The 16,049-nt window shown below is 47.3% G+C and overlaps 1 protein-coding gene across 2 annotated transcripts in view; it reads right to left on the bottom strand.

The window, feature by feature from the left end:
* The window catches only part of OBI1 (ORC ubiquitin ligase 1), a 292,444-nt gene that overhangs the window by 47,661 nt on the left and 228,734 nt on the right, over window positions 1-16,049 (bottom strand). The window lies entirely within an intron of this gene.

Below are 16,049 nucleotides of genomic sequence, written 5' to 3'. Positions count from 1 at the left end.
ACTATTGCTGTAGGAAGAGACTATATGGAGGAAAAGGGATAAAAGAGGGACACAAAGCCTGTTAATGTTGTCTGGTTGTGTCTACTACTTCCATGGCAATGCTAAACTGTATGTGCACTCCCTCATCCTCTTCAGGATCTGAGCTCGGTACAGTGTTTTGGCACCGACAATTAAGAGCTGGCCCTTTAGGCATTGCACTGCCCCAATTAAGGCACGGCCAACAGGTTGCAGGGAGATGTCTGTGCTGGGATAGCACTGCTAACAGTAATATCCAAGTGCAGAGACCTATCCGCGCCGGGATATTACAGTTTGCTTAATGATACTGTCATCTAAAACATGACAAACAGCGGGGCACACCATAACAGGGGCTGCGGCAAATTGGCTGTGGCGGAATACCCAGCTTCGCTCTGTGCTAGCTTCATCCCACAGTAACTTCACGAGAAGGACAAATATGGCCTATATACACAAATTGCTTGGGGAAAGAAATGTTTGCGGTACCCTAACCTTACTAATAGACAAAGTAAAATAACCAGAGTAATTTTACTATGCCGATTAAAGTTAAGGGTGCATACATATTTTGTCAATGTTTAATTACTGGGTATGACAGGCCCCAATTAAGGAATTATTGCAACTTTAGCATGCGTTTGCATATGGTCATGTGATGTAAACAGCTGCAAATGCAGTTACAGCACGATAACTACACACATGTCTTACACACCCTGAAATTACTTACAGAAATCTCGGAACATTAGTCTTTACCGGTCCTTCTGCCAGAGATATGAGAGGAGGCTTTCTGTGGCTTAAGGAGATGACTATACAAAAGCCAAAATTACTTACTTTGCCAATTTTTTTATCTAGTCATGTGGCTTAAAGTACACTCTTCCTAGTCCTGCCCACATTTTGCTAATGCCCTGCGTGACAGCCTGTTCCTTGCGATTGTTCAAGACAATGCAATGAAGTTGGGTCATACGCATGGCTGCAGAATTGAAGTGCCATTGACAGATAGGTTAGTAGGCTGTAAGGCCTAATGCGTGGACTGATGCGTGAGTTTGCGTTACTGCGTACATGTGCAGATTGTTTTCTGGGTGGACAGATAGGGGAGGCCCTGGTTGTGTGGCTGGAGTAGTTGCTGACTGGAGGGGATAATGGTTTGGTTGTGCTACTGCATGGATGTGCAAGTGAATAGGTGGTTGCGTGCATGTGTTTGCATGCTTGGGTCATGGATTGCTGGACCTAGTCAGGATGGGAACATTTCTATAAAGAGTGGTTGCACCATGAAAGTACTACAAAGTCCCTAGAGTGTAGAATTAAATGCAAATCCAACAGACGTTATGATAATGTACGAATAGAGATGTGGTTTACATTCTGTCTTTGAAGGATAAAGTGTATCACACATTCCTATGAAGGGACTTGCAAGTGAGTCAAAAGGGGCTACAGAATGGCTACTGAGCAGTAAACCGTTGGATGGGCCAACAAGCATCAAAGGAGCAGCCAATGCAGGGACCCACTCTGGAGAAACCTGCTAGACGACGCTCAATGCACTGCAAACTGACTTAAGATATCCCCATTTTGTGGTAAAAAGAAAACGAGCAAAACTCTCATTAGAAACTGAATTTCAATCCCAACAGAACCCATAAAGTATGACAAATATTTTTACATAATGAAGCTGACTTAAGTAGAACCACCTAGACGTACAAGTCATGTGTGTACTCCAAGGTGCCCAACGTTTATGTACACAGCAACATTTGTGGGTGTTAGGAGACGAGAGCTACAATCTTTGCAATCAGAATGCAGTGTTGAGGACTTCATGTCCGCTTTAACTCAATTCTATCTGCATAATAAACCCACGCCTTACTATCTGCCTGTATTAACTACATAATGTGCACATATTGTGTACTACGGCCTGTGGAACAATCCTATATAGGGAACATGTGAGCGTATTAACACTCATGACCTATCGCACAAGCAGTCTTAGTAAAAAATAAATTAAACTGGCTGTTAGCGCAGCAACATTTTCATCCACCCCATGCATTTAAATTAAATTCAAGCAGGATTAAGATTTCTAGGTCAGTGGATTCTGACTACAACTGGACAATGGGGCTGGTATTTAAGGGTTGTTTTCCCTTGTATGTCCAGACAGATCCTGGCAACTCTCAAAAAGATGTGTTACGATGCCATAAACTACAGTCAACGCACACCGCCAAGCCACTATCTTAAGAAGCACAAAGCATGAGATAGCTACTATCAGTCCCCTGATACATACGTGGGATACGGATGGGGCCCTGAAGCCATGCTACGTGATGTAATTACATCATCAATAGTGCTGGAGCCCATATTTGAAACGAGGGCACACATTCGAACGTGAAGGTTCCGTCTTAAAGGTGCCAATTCAGCACCAGATTGGGGTGGGGGTGCACCTACGGGAGTAAGGAAGAGGGGATGGGGCACCTCCTATGGGGGAGGAAGAGACAGATACACCAACAAACTACAGTCTCACCATGAAAGAAAGCCTTGCGGGGGAAATGCGGGAGGTAGGGTACACTGCATACCACAGGCCCAGGGAACCCTTGTACGATATTGGAAAATCCCAGATAAACACATTTAGCAGGGATGCCCCCATGGAGGGCCTTGCCAGGGAAACCAGCTCTGAACACATGACTAACCCACAACAGGCCAGGGTGGAGGTAGGAGCTCAAGCTACGCGAACGAAGCAGCTAAAACACTGGGTGATGCAATAACAGGGCAGCAAGCCAATCCTACGGGCACAGGTGGGTAGAGGGGAAGTGGATCTAAGCCAGTGAACCGTTCACATGGCTACAAGTGCCTATCGGCAGGTGGCTATAGAAAAAAAAAAAAACACTGAACGGAGTGGCATGTCTCTGTGTTCCTGGGAGGTGGTCAGCCTTCAGAGCATTAAGCAAACGTTTTGCAAAGGCCGTTATCCAGCAGGTATCGTGGGAATCACGCGAAGCAGGGTGCCTCCTGTTCCGTTCTCAATGGTGCTGACCTATGGCACTATAATAAAAGTTCTGGCGGTCAGCACAAATGTCATTTTACACATGGCAAACTGTCCTTGGGAGGGGTGAGAAGCGATGTGGCGGCACATGGGGAAGCGATGAGTTGGGATACTGTTGATCTGTTTGCTCCAATCACGTTTCACTAACATACATTCAGCACTAAGGATATGACATAGCCTAGCCAATCAGATACTTGGGAAACACCGAAAATATGAACATACTGAATTGCAATTTTTTCAAAGTGTCTTGATCATTGTATTTTGTAGTATAAAACAAATATTCGCTGTATGCCCAGTGTTAGGGAGAATTGTCATTTCTGTGCCAATTCCATTTAACCTTAGAGACCCCCCCCCCAGCACTTTTGCTGGACTCCGGGCTTTTTAATTTTAACTCCTGAGTGAGTGGGAGCTTTTTCTCACTCATGTGTTTTTTCTGACTAAGATTTCTGTGTTTCTTACTGTTTAATGGAGTCTGGTAAACTGCATAGGCATCTGCTTTTGGCATTGTGACAATGCACCTTTTGTGCAGTATCAAATGTTAATATCATTGTCTTAGGAAGTGTGACTCAAGCCTAAACATTGTGGGCATCCAGAGGACCCTACAGAAGCAGGAAATCTTCATCCAAAGTCCCCACACCGGAGTCCAGGACCGATGGATCAAGTAACTCCTAACAAGAGCATGTTTGTTCTTTGGCGCTGAGAAAAAAAGGCACCAAAACAACAAAGGGCTGCTGAATCAAGGAGAATCCATTGCTTCTGAGCCCCTCTCTCAAGTGCTGCCACAGAAGCCCGCCAGACGTCCTCCCTTTCGTCACCATGAACAAGGACCAGGAACAAGGGTCTGCTACACTGCAGCTGGAACTAATTCTTCAGTTCACAGGTACTCTGTGGCTTGGGTATATCTACCTTTTGCCAATTGTGGTGCTTCCTAGCTTGGGAGTACTATTTGACACTCTTGGGTTGACCTCAACTCACTTGCACTGGCCTTCCCAGCTTGTGCTTCTTCAGGGTGGCTCCTCTTGAGCTTCTGATTTTCTATTTGAACTACTGACTTTTAAAAAACATTTTCTAATAAGAGAGCATCAGCACTTTGAACTAGCCCACGGTCTTTGGCTGTCGTGGCTCCCTAAACACCCCTTTCTGAACACATTGGCTTTGGCAGCGATTGTTCCCTTACAGGTTTTAATTGTTGAACATGATTATTGCTGGGCTAAAAAAAGAAAAGACTGCCTACATCCCTCTGGGAGAATCTAACTGTTTTTATAAGTACTAAGTATGTTCTGATCCAACTATAACTTTTACCTCCTTACAACTCAATATTGCAATGGTGATTACAAATAATTATTATTGACCTCAAATGACGTCACTAAATGTGCTGGAATATGTATAACATATGAAAAGTTACTCACCTGCTTTATTGCTCTTGCTGAATTGAATCTAACTTTGGGATTAATATTACTTTTAGTTTCTGCTTTTTAAAGATTGTCTAAATATAAATATATATATACACACTTCAAGTGTGTGAGTGTTTACTTGGATACCTGTATTAACTGATTTAATTTTAATGTTCTACAGCTCACATTACCCATCTTAAAATAACCCTGGCTGCTCAGTCACACTACCAACTTGTGTAGTACAGGCCTATATTAAAAAGTGGGTTCATTAATACCAAGAGATACGTCTTGTAAAGTGCCACACCAGTTGGACTCTACAAATTCTTTCTTACCCAACACCCAGATGTCAGCTCTTATCAATCAGTCCACTGTTCTGTTTAATATGTTCTTGCCCGGCTGTAATAGTTGCCTGGCGTGTCTGGGGGGAGCGAGATCAGTGAGCTTGCGCTGGAGGCTTGGTGCCAAGGGACCTCTAGAAAGCAAGTAGAACCGTGCAAGAAAGCGCTGCATAGTGGTTGCATGCCCACGCAGCAAGAGGGATAGATTTTTATTGTGTTACGGACGCATCCTCATGGAGGGAGGACGATCGCCATAGTAGTATTAGAAACTAGTGCACACCTAGTGGACATAAGCGGGAGAACACCTGCATTAGAGCGAGAAGGGTGCGTAGTAAGTGGCAAACCCAATCAGGACGGGAGTTGTGCGTAGTACTGGCGATTGCATAGTTCTGTCATTGGAATTATAGTCATGTTATTTCTGTTTTGGGGTACAGAAAGGGACACATGTGTGGCAGCTAATGGTGTCTTATGGTGTAGACTGGTGGTGGAAGGGTCATCACCAGGAAATGCCTCTTGTAAAATAATGCGGCGGGTGTGTGCAGACGGTGTGGCGGAGGCACGTTCATACTAGCTCTAAAATAGGGAACATTGAGCAATGGAGAGGGCCGTTGGATACTAACAGAGTGATAACACAGAGTGAATCGTCGGGCCTATGGACACGGCCAGCGTGAACACTCAGCTAGGCGAGATTGGGAGTGAGTATGTGTGTAACGGGAGAGCAGGGGAAAGGAAATACAGGGTAGCTGGGATAAAATACAAAGGGGAAGGGAGAATAATGGCTTATATAGATAGCCCCCTAGATCATATGATATATTTTATTTATAGCACGCCTATACACAAGTGTTTCAAGTCGCGGCGGGGAGGGGACCAAGGGGGGCGGGGGGGACAAGACAACAATGTGTATTTATTTATATCGCGCACCTAACCTCGAGGTAACTGGGCGCTGGAAAACTTGACATGTTACAGACAAAGGCATAAATACATAATGGGATATACATAATACTATATACAAATGCAAAGCAAAGGCGAATGGGTCGACCTAGGTTACATATTGGTCTAGCCTTCAGAGTAAGTACAGATAGGATGAGAGAACAGCGGAATACTAGTCAAACAATGGAGTAGTGCTGTAGGGTATCTTGGACTAATCAGTTGATCATTTTGTCAATAAGCCAGGATTTAACGCTGGTTTTGAAGGTGTTGAATGACGGTTCTAGTCTGATGGTGGGTGGTAGGGAGATCCAGAGGTTGGCAGCTTGAACCGGGAAGCTGGCACCACCAGCAGTTTTGAGGTTGAATCTGGGGACTGTAAGGAGGTTTGCATGAGACGATCTGGTGGGGCGGACGGCTTGGTGTAAGGAGAATTTGTCAGAGAGGTATTTAGGTGCAGTGTTGGAGATACATTTGTGGGAGATTGCCAGGGAGCTGAGTGAGATTCTGTCCCACACTGGGAGCCAGTTGGAATGTTGTCTGTAGCTGGAGATGTGGTTAGATCTGGGGATATTTAGTGCAGATCTTGAGGAGTTATTTTGTAAGACTTGTAGTCTCTGTTGAGATTCAGTTAGGAAGTTCCTAAGAAGAGCGTGTTGCAGTAATCTAGTTTGGAGAGAGCTAGGGCTCTAGCTAGTGTCATGCAGCTGGTGGGAGATAAATAAGACATACAGACATTGATTAGCTTGTTAGTGTAAGCTGTTGAGGCGATGGTGCTCACTTTTGTTTTAGTGATAAGGTGGAGTCGAGGTAGACACCTAGCGTTTTTATTTCTTTAGCAACTTTGATTGTATTTCCATCAATGATGAAAGATGTGTACTGTGGGTCAAGTTTATTGAGACGAGCTTGGGTGCCTACGATCAGGAGCTCTGTTTTTTCATCATTGAGGCAGAGGCTATGTGTCGCCATCCATGCCTGTATTTCCAGATGTTATTAATTAGTTTGGTATCATTGTCTTAGTGTCCTGACAGTGTGATGAGAACCTGGGTGTCATCTGCATAATTTGTGTAGATGATACCCAAGTTGTCAAGTCGGTCGAATAAGAGCATCATAAAGATGTTGTATAATGTTGGGGATATACAAGATCCTTGGGGATCTCCACAGAGAATGGGGATGGGATCTGCGGATGCAGAGGGCGAGAATACTCTGGTGGTGCGGTTGGCTAAGAATGACTTAATCCAAGAGGAAGCGTTAGAAGAAAAGGCTGCTACGGAGGCTAGGTGATAAGTGAGAATCTGGGGGTCGATTGGCTTATGCAAGCTTGGTGCATTCTAGGCTGACAGTGTTGTCGTGGTGGTGGTGGTGGTGGTGGTGGGCTGTTTGCGGATTCCTAAGGATGATGTGGGTGGGGTGACAGGAGTGTGTACTCTAGATTTAGGGGTGCATTCATGAGGAGTGGGAGGGCGACCTGGAGGATTGCGTATGAGTGGTGACCCTAGTCTCCAGTTCCTTATGTTTATAGGGCATGGAACCAAGGGTGTTGGAGGGGTAGCATATCGAAGGATCCATTCCAGTAGGCTGAGTAGGTTAGCAGAGGTGTTACTTTCTTGAATGTAGGTGGAGGGGTTGGGGCGGTTATTGGCTTAAAGTGGCGGGAGGAAGTTGGTGGGCGTGATGGATTCAATGAGTGGGAGGATTGAGGCCATGATAAGGGTGACCCTGTGAAGAGCTGCCATGAGGAGGGAGTATGTTAATGTTGGATCGCGCCTCTCAGGGCCAGGTTAGGTGCAGGAGCCTGGGCGATTTGGCGTGCTAGGAGGATGCGAGGCAACGTGAGTGGGCAAAACACAGAAGTCAATGGGGTTAAAAAGGTGGGCGCAGCAGAGTATAATAATCAAAGGGCACAGGAGGTAGAGGATGTCAAACACAGTGGCGCTGGACTGTTCATCATGATGCAGTATGACAGGTTGCAATGGCAAAGAATTAAATGCAGTCATGCACAGTGTTCGAGCTATTAAGCATAAGAATGAGCGCAATAGTAGTGGTAAGCAGTCACATTTTGGCACATCAGCAATGAGAAGGAGAACTGTAGACAGAGAATATTGGCAATCACAGTTATTTTCATGCGGTAGCGTAAATGTGGGATAGGATAGTGAGACATTTCTGTGCAGGGGGAAGCCAGACGGTACGTCACGCCTGCATCGAGGGCATGAGTATATGACTAGGCGTCCGCAGTTGGAGGTAGCTGTAGTTGTGCGGTTGAGACAGAAGTTGCCGCCGGATGTGACCGAGGGTGCCCTAGTGAGTAGGCTACGGGTCTAGGAGGATCTGGGTAGAGTGGGGTGGGTCAAACAGGACAACCAGCGTGGCTGTGCAAATCTAGCGTTATTGCCTTACGAATATAGATATAGCTATGTGTACATTGGCCAAGGCATGATCATAGACATATATTACAATGCATGATGTCCGCAAAGCAGGAAGTAAGATGGACTGGCATACATTATGCAAAACTGGACCGTCTGGTCTGACGTGCAAGTGTTTGGTCTGGGCAGGCAAGTTCAGGGATCATGGCAGTCTTGACTTGTTAGATTACCGAGGGATGCGTGCATACTCCATGAGCCAGGTAGCACGTGTGTCAGTCTGCAGAGTAGATCGCCGATCGTCCGCCTATTCATGGATAGGCACAGATAGGCACAGATAGGCTGCACAAGCCTTTTAGGGGGGCCTTCTAGGGGAGGGCCAGCTCACGCCTTCCAGCAGCGTGGAGGCCCGGAAATAGGGCGGAAGCACCAATCAGTAGCCGAGCGGCGGTACACAGGTTGCCTAGCAACCGAAAACAACATTTACTTCGTCTGCCATTTTAGGCGGCGGTTCCGGATCACAAACAAAAGAAAGGCTTTGGGGAAAGCATGAAAGCTGCAGGGGTTGCCACGCAGATGATGTGGCACAGCAAATGTGGGTTATGTGCTGCAAACACACCGGCTTACCCAGTTGAGCAGGGTGGCTGTCAGGGAGCCGCTTCTCCTGAAGCGATCGCACGTGGAGGTGAGGGATGGGCTCCTGCCCTCCTTCCCTCTCTGCGAAGTCCGAAGCAAAGTGTGCACAGATAGGCTGCACAAGCCTTCTAGGAGGACTTCTAGGGGAGGGCCAGATCATGCCTTCCAGCAGCGTGGAGGCCCGGAAATGGGGAGGAGGGGAGCACCAATGAGTAGGCCCAGTGACAGTGGGATCACACAAGTGCAGGGGAGAGGAGGAGCAAATGCAGGACAAAGGAACTAAACATCGGAAAAAACAAAGTGCGTCCAGCAGGTGGCAGTGCAGGGTTAAGTGCAGACAGCAAGTGTTAGAACGTGCAGGTAGGGCGACTGTAGGGTTGCAGATACATCCCCAAGTGCAGGGCTGCCAGGAGGCAGTGCAGATGTGCAAATGGGAGGGCAGGGACCTGGGGCCGTGATTCTGAGGGTAGCCAGGTAAGCAGTGCAGTACCAGACAGCAGATCAGCAGGGAAGAGGAAGAGAGAAGGCCGAAGCAAAGAGGAAAGTCTTGAGCTGCTTCCGGAACTTGAGATGGTTCTGCCCAAGTTTCAGAGAGGCAGGGAGGCTGTTCCAGAGGGAGGCGCCAGCCGAAGAGAGAGATCTGCCCCCAGCTCGTTGCTTGGAAAAGCGACTGACCCTCAAGGAGTTGAGGTGGATGAGCGAAGAGCTCGAGTAGGAAGATCATTCAGAAGAGAAAGCTGGAGATATTTTGGTCCCAGGCCTCAGAAGGCCTCGTGGACAATGCAAAGGGTCTTGAACTTGATCCTTGCAGCCTCTGGGAGCCATTGTAGAGATTTCAGTGCTGGAGAGATATGATCCCTGGGCTTGAGGCCAAGGACAAGTCTCGTAGTCCTGTTCTGGATGAGTTGCAGAGGACAGAGTAGAGGCGGGCATATTTAAAAAGGAGGCTGTTACAGTAGTCAAGCCTAGAGAGAACCAGAGCTCTAGCTTCTGGGGGAAGGAGAGGAAATGAAGAATACCTCTGAGGAGGTGCAGTTGGTAGTTTGACTTCTTAGGGACGTCGGAGATGTGAGGAGAGTCGAAGATAACCCAGAGGTTCTTAGCCTCACCGGTGGGAGCAGGAAGAGGGCCAAGGGAGGCCGTACAGAGAGTGGAAGGAAAGAGGGGTGCAGGTGTGCCGATGAGGAGGATCTCCGTCTTGCTAGCATTCAGGCAGAGATCATTGGCGGTGCACCACTCTTGGATTGCAGAAAAACAATCCGGGATGAGAGAGGGAGAAGAGGCGGCAGAGGGGAGCCTGAAAGCGAGATCAGTGTCATCCGCATAGCACTGGAAGTTGGGCAGAGAACAGCAATTAGGTGGGCGAGAGATGCCTGGTATTGGTTGAACAACCAGGGAGAAAGGTTAGACCCCTAGGGAACACCGCAGGTGGAGAGAGAGATAGAGGAGATGAAGGACCCAAGTTGGGCCTCGGAGGGTCGGTCAGAGAGGAAAGAAGTCAGCCAGGCCAGAGCCTGATCTGATATGTGCTGAAAATGGCCCCAGTATCGCGATAAAATACCAAAGTATAATTTTCAATGGGCTCAGGAGACTGCAGGTCGGTGTTTTCACGAATGACATGGAGAGGGAACTTTTGATGGCAAAATAATAGAAAATACATTCTCGTATTTATTAACAAAATACAAGGGCTCTAAGTTGAAAAGCAGACCAAACATATTGGGGCTCTGGAAGTTATACGAAGAGATCACAGGGAAAAAGGTAGAGGAAGAGGAGACTAATGGAGGGGGCTGACCGAGTTCACCGTCCCCCACCCTAAGGTGTCTACCCGTCACTACGGCCTTCAGCAGGGTCGAGCAGGCAGACAAAATATGGAATCGGGCAGAATACAAAGGGGTGAAATTAAGCATAAATGCCTATGACAGAGCTCAATTTTACAACTGTCGAGCACACGACTGGGAGGTTCTGAGAAGTATGTATCCCGACAGTTACGATCTAGTGACAGTAATGGCTCATAAAATGAAAAGCAACGATGAAACAAGCAGATTATATAATACGAGTGCAGGACCTATGCACACAAGAGACGCGTAGGTCCTGGGATAAATGCATACCCTTGTTCTATCACATACTGATAAAGGGACTCCAGACAGAAGTACAAGCATCATTAGATAAGATTGTGGGCATTGAAGCCAAGGGCTGGCCTGAAATACAGGCAACAGTAGTGCATTATTGCAAACAAAAACAAGAAAGTGAGAGAAATGCGGCAGAGAACGCTGCCAAAGCAGAAAACAAAATTTTGCAAAAGAAACTGGCAAAGTACACAATGGAAGGGGTAATGCTAGTGCCTGGTGCCGCAGCAGTGGCGCCTGCACCACAGGGAGAGTTTCCCACAGGGAACCTGCCATAGCAAGTGACCTACATGCAGCCACAATATACAGCACAATTGGGAACCCCACCGCAAGGGAATTAAATGCACAGTGGATTTTTTCATATAGGGTAGGTGGTACCAGCAACGAGAAAGAGGGGGAATATAGAGGGCCAGGTTATATATGCCAGAACATAGGACACCTAGAGTGCACATGCCCTTTTGTGCAGTAAGCGATACAAGTGGCACAACAGGGTTTCGGCACAGTATAGCCGCAGAGGCGGCAGATGCAGCTTCTTCCCACACAGCATCTCGGAATGGGCACTGGACTGGCTGACATTCTTCCTTACTGACCGCTCTTCCCAAGTCATCTTGGGCACCTTCTCCTCTCCTACTTCCTTCTCCACCTGTGGTGTCCGCCAGAGTTATGTCCTCTCCCCTCAACATTGGCCCTGCTTGCACAGCTCATCTTATAGTTCTGCTCCAACGTCCAATGTTACGCAGATGACACACAGCTCATTTTCAAACTTCCTGCTGTGCCTCTTGCACCCATCATCCCTGACTGCCTATCTGCCATCCAGTCCTGGTGCATCTCCAACAATCTCTGCCTCAACGACTGTAAAACTGAGATTCTTCCTATTGGGACCCCCGTTTCCTCCTTCCCTTCACTCTGGCCTTCCCCCATGGGCTCTCCGCCTGCTCCTTCTTCTGAAAAACCTTGGAGTCATCTTCGACTCCCCCCCCCTCTCCTTCCTCCCTCCCTCACACTCAAGACATTGCCAAGAAGTCCCACTTTCAGCTCTTCCTTCTAAAAGAAATTCTCCCTTTTCTCCAAGAGGCTCAATGTTACCCGAGCTCTAGTTCTCTCTAGGCTTGACTATCTCAATAGCCTCCTCCTGAATCTACCTTCTTCCACTCTGCGACCCCTCTCCAGCTAATCCAGAATAGGGCAGCAAGACATATCCTTGGTCTTAAACCCAGGGACCACATCTCTCCTGCCCTAAAAGGTTTTAATTGGCTCCTGGCTATTGCGCAGATTAAATTCAAATCCCTCTGCATCATCCACAAGGCTTTCTGGGCCCGGGGGGCACACTATCTCCAACTTTATCTTACAAAATATTCTCCCTCTAGACCACTTTGTTCCACTGGCACCAACACTGCATGTAAAGCGCTTTGCTAAACAGACTGTAGGTGGTTGATCGATTTAGCTGGCTCCCTCCTATGGAGCCGTCTGCCCCGGCCTCTGCGCCTTGAGCAGTACTTTCTTAAATTCAGGAAGCTCCTCAAGACATACCTCTTCACCTCCTCCTTCCCTTCTCTGCTAATCCCACAGTTGTTGTGATTGGTGTTCGGGGCCCTTATGCATCCTTGGGGACCCCGACCTCCCAAACCCAATCTGTTCAGCTCCTGTCTACCCTCAGCACTTGTCCTGGCACACCCTCTGCCTCGAAGGGTTACACTTACTCCTAACGTGGTCCCTGGCCTTGTAGCACTCATCAACCCAAGCACTTAATCTGTGGCTCACCCATGGGCCTGGACTCCCCAGCACTTACGCCCTCTGCCCTTTTCCTTGCTGCACTTGCACGTTCTGAAAACTCACAAGGCACAGTAGGTTTGTCGCTCCTCCTTTTACCTCCAATGCTTTTATTAATTATTGTGTTTTGCAATGTATTTCACTCGCCTTACCCTGTGGGCACTTTGAAACAGTATTTTACTTGTTGTATAAGCACATAACAAGCAAACAATCAATAAAATAAGTGGGGGCAGGGACCGCAGTAATGCTACGACAGAACCTAGTGCCCCACTACACCGGGTCAGCGTTGCCAGGGCAAATCCATTTCCTTTCTTACCAAGTAACACACAACAATAGGGGTTACTTGTGTCCAGTCCTAGCAGTAACCGATGACCGCAAAGAAGAACCCGAAGTAGCAGTGAAAATAGGACCAAGAGAGTTTTCCTTTCTTATAGGACATAGTAGCAACGAAATCCTGCATCACGGAGGGGGAATTCTCATTATCAAACAAGGGGATGGACACTGTGTTGGTGTCATGATTCCAGTAACAAGAGATGCACTACTACTATATTCAAAAGACACCTATCAATATACTAGGGAGAGATTTGCTCAGCAATCTAAATGCAACACACTCATTCACGTAGAAAGGGATGGGGTGCACAACGGCAGGCTTTATTTTTTTTTATTTTTTTACACATACGTGTGGCCGCACTTCTCTTGGCGGCGCATGCACAGAGCACCGTGCAATCCCAGCCCCTGTACCCAAGCATATTTCTGTACACGGGTGATGTGATATACTAGGTTGGGTTCCGGGGATACAAGGGAAATTGTTCCTGTTCAGACAACAGTGCCAGAAAGACGATCTGAAAGGGACGACACTGGTGTTACAGCTAGAGGTGGTAGTGGTATGCAAAAGACATGGTGGTCCTGTGTGGGACAGACAATGAAAGCATGGAATGGTGCACAGTGCTATGCATCAACCCTACCCTAACAAGAACAGGAGTATCAGATGAACAATTGTTCGCCAATGAGGAGGAGGGAGAAATGGCGTTTCAGGTACAGATACCTTGTTCAGTTCAAGTAATAGAAAAACTGGTACCAATACCAACGCAGTTAGTGAAAAAAGGGAGCAAATGTACAGAAGATCTGAAAAAAGTGCCTGAGAAAGTATGGACCAAGGAGTCCCACGATGTAGGGGTACTGAAAGGGTTGGGTCGGTGAAGGTAAAGCTAACAGAAGGGGCACTATTGCCCCGCACAAAACAATACCCTTTGTCCAAAGAATCGGACGAGGGAATACACTCCACTCTACACGCACAATGGCAGCAGGGCATCATCCAGGCATCCCCCATCGCCATGCAACACAGCGAAATACCTGATAAGAAATCGAAGGGTGGGTCATTGAGATTCATACAGGATATATGTCCTCTGAATAATGTGGTTGAGTGAGAATTTCCTTTGGTCCCGAACCCACCACAATATTATGCAACATCCCGACACAGGTGAAGTACTTCATAATCATTGACTTGATGAACACCTTCTTTTTCATTCCACCGCACTCAGATTCAAGATATTTGACAATGTTTATGTATCACAGAACCAGATTCGAGCACACTCGACTGCCCCAAGGGTACTTTGAGTCACCTGGCGATCCAGATGGACCAGAGTCATGTACAAATGCCCAGCACAGTGATCCAGTATGTCGATCTTTTGATATGCAGTGAGATGGAGGAAGAGTGTAGAGCAGATTCAGTGCTCCTGCCAACATTGCTAGCAGACAGAGATGCAAGGTGGACAAAAACGAAATTGCAATATTGCCAGGTAAAGGTGTTGAGTGGACCTGGGACAGATAATATCCATCGAAAGGCGCAGGATACTTCGAGAAAGGGTACAGGCAATTCACTCCACCACACGTCCACGCAGTGGAGGAAATGCAGAGATTCCGGGGGCTATGCAATTACTGCAGGGCGTGGGTGTTCGATTATTCCACATTCACAAAACGCCTATTGCAGGGCCGTAAAGAAGCACAAAAAGAGAAGCGGAAACTAAAATGAACATCAGAAATGAATGAGAGTTTCACAGTGCTAAAAGACGCACTGGCCAACGCGCCAGTGCTGGCCACCCCAAACTACAGAGATAAATGTTCTGTTCTCACATTCAGACGCTCAGTGAGGACAGCGGTCCTCACACAAAAAAAGCCAAACGCATACCAGCCACTGGTCTATTACAGTGGTATTCCAGACCCAGGGATGCAGGGACACTTGCCCTGCGAACAAGTGCTCACTGCTGCAGTGTTCGCCATAGAAAGGGCAGCAACAATCACCATGGGGCGCTCCGTAGCACTGTATGTGGAGCACTCGTTATGAGCCATCCAGGAAAAATCAAAGCGCCCACTAACAACACAGAGGGCATCAGGTTACTAAGTTATATTGACTAACCCAGCCATTGAGGTAGTGAGGTGCCATGTGGTCAACCCAGCTACATGCCTAGCAGAACCTGCAGAGGAAGGGGACTACTTACACGATTGTGCAGTGCACATGGACAGAATGGAAGGGAACATACAGGTAAAGAAGAAATAACAGGGGCAGACATGGTCGTCGAGTATAGACCCGGAAACGGGAAGGAGACATACTCGGAGGCAGTAGTTTGCTACATAAATGGGGAATATGTAATAGCATCTCTACAGCAACTACCCTCACACTACTCAGCGCAGGCAGCAGAATTGGTGGCAATGATCAGTGAGTTAAACATGATGGAAGGGCATGCTGCTAACACATTTTCTGATTTTGCCTATGTTACATCAACAATACATTCAAGACTAGCACGGTGGGAAAAGAGAGGGTCCAGGAAATGTGACGCGTCCCCTGTGCAACATGCAGAGCTGCTTAAAGAGTTAATTGAGGCACTAACAGTACCAGTAGAAGTGGCAATAATAAAATGTGCCGCCCACACAGGTAAACAAGATAGTATACCACTAGGAAACGAAATAGCCGACAGAGCCGCAATAGCTGACAGAGCTGCAAAAGAAGCAGCCTACCTACAAGACGGTATCCAGGGGGAAAGAAGAAACCAAGCTAATAGCAGCAGAGAGGAGAAGGAGTAACCAAGAGGAGAGAGAGGAGGATTACAACACAATACACATAGTTCAAATAATAAAACTGCAAGGAGAGGCCCCAAAGAAGGAAAAAGACCTATGGGTACAGCATGGGTGCTCACTCTCACCCACTGACCTGCTCTGGAGGCAAAATAGCACGGGAAAGCCTGCAATGCCTAAAACACTGCTAAGTGTAGCACTGGAACAGCTGCCCTTCCCCACCTATACATCTAAAGAAAGTATAGCTGCAGAAATAAATGAAGGATGGTATGTGCCAAATTTGTAGGAGAGTGGCGGAATTCATGGGAAACTGTATAACATATCTTTGTCTGGTTATACCTTAAAAACGATGAGGAGAACACCACCTCGGCCGGAAGGGCACTTGCAGATCGATTATATTGACATGCAAG

Source organism: Ambystoma mexicanum, chromosome 7q, assembly GCF_040938575.1.
Source record: "Ambystoma mexicanum isolate Mex_15411 chromosome 7q, UKY_AmexF1_1, whole genome shotgun sequence".
Classification (NCBI taxonomy): Eukaryota; Metazoa; Chordata; class Amphibia; order Caudata; family Ambystomatidae; genus Ambystoma; species Ambystoma mexicanum.
This window is presented reverse-complemented; position numbering and strand designations above follow the sequence as displayed.